The sequence below is a fragment of the Phascolarctos cinereus genome, unplaced genomic scaffold, assembly GCF_003287225.1.
Source record: "Phascolarctos cinereus isolate Bilbo 61053 unplaced genomic scaffold, phaCin_HiC Scaffold_726;HRSCAF=1367, whole genome shotgun sequence".
NCBI lineage: Eukaryota > Metazoa > Chordata > Mammalia > Diprotodontia > Phascolarctidae > Phascolarctos > Phascolarctos cinereus.
In genome coordinates this window covers 282,732,713-282,738,712 of record NW_027556098.1, presented here as the reverse complement: position 1 = coordinate 282,738,712, position 6,000 = coordinate 282,732,713, and the positions used below count along the sequence as shown (strand labels likewise).

The window sequence follows — 6,000 nt, the reverse complement described above, 5'->3', positions numbered from 1 at the left end:
GGCGGCGAAGGAATTAGCTGCGGACGCGGACGAGGAGGAGGGGAAGGAGGAGGAGGGGAGGAGCGCCGGCAGCCTGAGGGGCCGGGAGCCAGGTTAGGGTTAGGGGGCGGAGGATCCCGCTTCCCGGCAGCAGAGGGCGCCTCTCGCTCCCGTGTCCAGCCTGCCGGGTCTGGGGAGAGGAGAGGGAGCGAAAGCACCGGCGGCTCCTGCCACGTATTCCTCCCGGCCGCGGCGGCGAGGCAGGAAGCCGAGGTGAGCGTGGTGCTGCCGGCGGCGGCGCCCAGGACCGACCCTTCGGCGGAGCTGGAGCCGCGGGCCAGGGGCGCGCGGCGTGGGGCTGGCCCGGGACCTCCTGCTCCCCGGCCCCCTTCCCTGCCCTCCCAGAACCGGGCTTGCCACCCCCGGGCAGTTCCTGACCCGCCGCCGGCAGGGCTGTCTAGCGGGCTGAACTCCGAGCCCCGGGAAGGAAGGAAGGAAGGACGCGTCCCCGCCCGTCCCGGCTCAGGAAGTGCGGCCGGGGCCGCCCGACACAAGCGGGAAGCGGGCAGGGGAGCCGGAGCTGGCGCCGGAGCCGGAGCGCCGCGTGGGGAGGCGGGGAAAGTTGGGGAGCAATGGGAGCTCCGAGCGGGCCGGGGCTGGGGAGGCAGGAGCTCGGGCTCGGGGAGGGCGAAGGTAGGACTGGAGGTGGGCTGGACTGTGCATCGCCGGAGTTTGGGGAGGGGTCACCTTTGGGCTGGGCTGGGGAGGGGCGGTAGCGGAGGTCAGGAGCCGGGAGCCTTTGGGAGCGTCCGCGGGGTCCGGCCAGTGAAGGAGGGGAGTCAGGCTGCAAGTTTGGGTCCTGGGGACGTGTGGGAGGGTCAGCCCCTCGAGGCCCACGCCGGTTCAGGCTTACTCCAGGAAGTGACCTCTGGCCGGGCTGGGGGCTGAGAGATCTGTGAAGGGCAGGTAGGTGGGAGGGAGAACGGACCTTAGCCTCCACTTTCTCCCTCCCCACGAGCCTCTCTGCTGCTGTCTGGTGGCAAGTTCAGTCCCAGTCTCTGAGTGGGTGTCAGTGCTGGGGTTGGGGATGTCTGCAGACCCCAGGCAATCTCCCCGAAAAAGTGCCCGGGCCGAGAAGGGTCAGGATACCTGGAAAGGGAGGAAGCTGCGTTAGTAGATGGGAGCGGGCCTCTAAGCAAACTAAGGGGGGGGGGACGTTAACCGTTTGGGCTACCTCTTTTCTTCACTGTTAACCTCGCAGCAAAGCCTCCTGTGGTGCTTAATCCTCCTAGCCTACAGTACTTGATCCTTGGGGAAGTTTGAACCGATTTGAATGGGTAAGACTTTCAGGAAGGCTGAGTTTAATGGGATTAGATTGCTTGAAAATCTACTCATCTTTCACTTTTTCTGCCTCATCCCTTCACCCTCTTATCTTTTCCATGCTATGGGTAACCTGGACATCTAGCGTTAAGATATTATTTTAATGAAATTTCCCCTTTACACATTGGCAACTTCTCTAGCCCCAGAGTTCCATTCTGGTATGAGGGTCATCTTGGGAGTAAGTTGCAGCTCTATTCTTTTATCTCATTATCTTTTATCAGGTTATTTCAGCAACAAGTGGTTCTGAGGATTTGGATTCCATCAACTTATTTCATACCTTATGACAGTTGAGGTGAAAGGTGCTGGCTTTTTTCAGTGTGCTGGGTAGAGTAATGGAGACTTAGATTCAACTTTAATTCTGGGTTCTGTCATCATCTGTGTTTCCCTGGACGAGGCACTTAGTTGTCTCCCCCATTAGATGGTGAGCTCTTTGAGTGAAAGGACCTTTTTTTTAAACCTCTTTTTGTATCCCCAGCACTTAGCACAATGCCTGGTATGCAAGCGCCTAATGGCGCTTCATAAATGGTTATTAACTGACTACTTAGTTTCCTCATCTATAAAATGACAGAAAATCTCTGGGGTCTCTTCCAGCTTCAAAATCATGTCATCCTGCTGAGGGCTGGAATGGGTTCCTAAGAGAAGCTCTGCAATCTCCTTCCTTGGAGAACTTTTAAAAATGAGACTAGATCAATCGTGCAAATTAAAATCCTGGCCCACTACTGCAAAGAAATGTGGATAGGCTTAGAAGGAAAGTCTGGAGGCAAGAAAAAATACATCAAAGGGGTAGAAAATTCAGCCTATAGGATCTCCAGGGTTTCCAGAGGGACTTGCCCACTGTTAATGAGTTAGTGTGGCAAGGCCACAATTGTAACTTATGTCTTTGGGTTCTTAAGTATGGTGGTCCCAGTGACCTCAATACTATGTGTTTTTTTACATATCTTGTTTGATTTTCACAACAATAACATGGGGCCGTGGAAGGAAGACACATTGGAATCCAGGAGGTTAGATTCAAGGCCTGCGTAGGCTATTTACGAGCAGTGGCACATCTATCAAATTTTGTCACCTTAGTAGGCCTCAGTTTCCCTCTTAGTAAAATGTAATGGGCTTGGATTTGATGATCCCTAGGGCCCTTTTCAGCTGTATGATTTTTTTAAAGCCCTGCAACATAGGCAGGGCAAATAGTCTTATTTCCATTTTACCAGTGCCTCTTAAGCGTCCTAGAAGTTGTGACTTGCCCAGAGTTACACAACCAGTGGCTCCGGGATTTGAGCCTAAATCTTCTAACTCCTACTCTAGTTTCTCTTTATACTTTTAGCATTTACTTCCCAGGGTTGTTAGGAGCATAAAATGAGAAAATATATGTAAAGTGCTTTGTAAACCTCAAAGACATAGATATAGATATACACACATATATAAATGCATGTGTCTTATACATGTATATATACATGCAAAGAGATATATCCCTATATGTGGATATACACATATACATAAAGGCATACATGTATGTGCATATATACATATATATACACATACACATATGTCTATATGTGTATGTGTATATATATATATATCCATTAGATTATAAGCTCCTTGAAGACAGGAATATCTTTTGCCTCTTTTTGCATCCCCAGGGCTTAGCATAGTGTCTGGTACATAATAATTACTTAATAAATATTTATTGCTTGATTTGTTGACATATATTTGTGTATAGATAAAGGTTAGCTGTTATGAGAATGGCTAAACATTTATTAAGAATGGAAAGGACACAGGGGCAGCTAGGTGGTTCAGTGGATACAGCTCTGGCCTTGGAGTCAGCAGGACCTGAGTTCAAATGCGGCCTCAGACACTTTACACTAGCTGTGTGACCCTGGACAAGTCACTTAACCCTGATTGTCTCACCAAAAAAAAAATTGACAAAAAGAATGGAAAAGACAGCCTAACCCATAGATACGGAACATGTACATAGTATGTGTTCTGGCAGCCTAAAGATTTTGGGTGGGAGGAGGAAACATCTGGACTAAAGGCTGGACTAAATGACCTGTTGGTTGACCTTGGTTTTGTGATCTTCGCTGAAGGATGTCCATGTGAGCCCCACCACTTGTAGGTTCTTTTCGAGTTGAGTAATTCTGTGATCCCATGAAGAGGTAGGACCCATGTACCTTTTTTCACTCTCGTGCCCATTTTTCACCCTCACTTGGACATTTATTGGTGGCTCCTGGTCCATCTGACATCTCTCAACTTCAGATCATCCTTTTCTGGTAAATATACACTGGTGGAAAACCAGTATAGTGAAAAGCAAGCAAACAAATAATTAAAAAAGAGCATGAGGCAGCATTATTCTCTGTTCCTCTTGAGTGGAAGGAAGAGCTGAGGTTCAGGTTAGTTTCCCCAAACCAAGTGCTTTTGATGGTGGTTGTCCTAAGTCACTTTTTAAATGAATACTCTGTTTAACCAAATCCATTTCAATAATCCATTTTTTGCTGGCTCTTGGAAATTGCAGTTAGTCATGCTTTAGTCTGTGTTTTCAAAGGTAGTGGTAGAATTATAGCCTCTACCCATCTGTTTTAGTAAATATTTGACTTGTTAGCCTAAGTTTTAAAATGTTTAATTTATAAAATTTACTTCGATCCTTAGTGCTAGAAGATTAATCAAATAGAAGTGAATGAATGTGTGTGTGTGTGTGTGTGTGTGTGTGTGTGTGTGTGTGTGTGAGTTCAAATTTAAGGGGTAGCTAAGATGTAGAAGTTAGGGTTGAACTTGATAGGGGTCAGGAAGGCTTGGGTTCTGATACCACTTCTGACTATCCCATGTGACCATGGGAAAATCCTTTCTCTCGTCTTGACTCCTTATCTAGAAATTGAAGAGGTTGGATTAGATGACCTCGAGGTCTTTCTTTTTGAGCTCTAAGATTCCCAGAAGAGCTTCAAGTTATAATAGTCATTAGGGCAGTATTATTCTACTGTTTCCAGAGGGGGATGTAATGGGACTTTGGGACATACGGTAGCAAATCCTGTTGCCCTGGTAAATGAACCCAATTATTGTCTTAAGCACACAAACGTAAATTTTTTATTTTGTCAATATCTGTTTATTCAGCTTTTAAAATCTCATCTTTTACAGCAGTGCTCCAGGGCACAAGTACAGAAAGCTGATACATTAATTATAATAAGTAAAACATTACAGAACAACAACTAACAATTTCATCTAATAGAAAAAAATTAGTAGTCTTGGTGCTACTGTTTGTGGGAAGACACACAGAATAAATAGAAGAGCTTACAATGGTAGAAACAATGTTTTACTCTATGAACCCCCTTCCTTGTGTCCCCCTTCTATACTCCCATTCGGGACAAACCTCAGCCCCTCCTTATGGGAATGAGCAAAGATTGTGGTTCAGTCCTTCTGCCTTTGGGCTTAGTTTTTATAGTTTGATGTCCAGTCAATCAAGTGTCGTTTTTAATAGCTCCAGCTGTATGTGAGGCACCCTGCTGGATGCTAAGAATACAAAGTCAAAGGTAGCGTGAATTCCCATGCTGTGCCCCTCACCCCAATTCCCTTACGTAGCATATCACTGATGAATACTTTTGGAAGTAGTTACAGACAGGTAATTTACATTTTCCCTCTGACTCAACACTCCATCTGCTGGGGGCGGGGAGAGGAGGGTGGAGGGCAGGGAGAAAGGGTTAAATTTGACCCAACAAATTCAGGAGGCATTGAGCTGATGCTGAGTAGACACATAGTTGAAGAGAGGCCTCCATCTTCCAGATAAATATAAATATAAATATTAATATTTGGACACAGTGTGCAAGGCATGGAAAATAAACACTTTGTCATGGTCTTAGTAGGGGGATTGGGAAAAGAAGGCGAAATGAATTTCTGCCATGCATGAACTGTTCTGTGTCTCTTCCTCTCATTGAAAAGTTGAATATTTCTTAAACTTGATCTTTGGTCTCTTCATTTTCTGGCTTTTCTATTCGGAAACTCTCCCTGTTCTACTGAGTAGGGAGCAGATACGAAGGGGAGGAGTGAATATTCCAATCAATCCACAAGCATTTATTAAATAGCTACTGTGTGTTAGACCCAGTGCTAAGCGCTGGGAATACAAAAGCAAAAGGAATAAATAGTCCTCAAGGAACTTAGATTCTTTTGGGGGTATGCTGCATGATACTAGGCCAGTCACTTAATCTTTCTTTTTGTGTTTCAGTTTCCTTATCTGTAAAATGAGTGGCTGCTAGCTCCATATCTGTGATAATAAGATCTTAAGCTATATAGTCAAACCCGTCTGAACAGCAGTCTGTGGTTTTCAAAATGCTGAAACATACACATCTTATTTGAGGCTTATAACACTCCCATTAGGAGAAGAAGATTGGGCAGCTGTTCTGTCTATGCTAGAGGAGAGGGAAGGCAGTCGGACAGGTAGGAAAAGTAGGGTGGGTTGTTAGCCCTGCCTTGTATTAACTTGACAGTGCCTTCCTCCTTCAGATCTTTGGTAGGTAGGGAACATTTAGTAAGTTTCACTAGACCCCAGGAGAGAAATTGGGACCTTTAGAAAGCTATGGAGTAACATTTCCTTGTTTGTAAAACAAGGGGGATGGTCTATTCCAGGGGTTCTTAACCGTTTTTGGTCATTGATCCCTTTGGCGGCTA

At 46.1% G+C, this 6,000-nt stretch overlaps 1 protein-coding gene across 1 annotated transcript in view; it reads left to right on the top strand.

The window, feature by feature from the left end:
* The first annotated feature begins 225 nt into the window (after positions 1 to 225).
* The window catches only part of SMCO4 (single-pass membrane protein with coiled-coil domains 4), an 83,695-nt gene continuing 77,920 nt past the window's right edge, over positions 226 to 6,000 (top strand). The window contains exon 1 of the transcript XR_002327213.2: positions 226 to 252. The gene's annotated coding sequence lies outside the window, so the exon portion shown is untranslated. The remainder of the gene's footprint in view (positions 253 to 6,000) is intronic.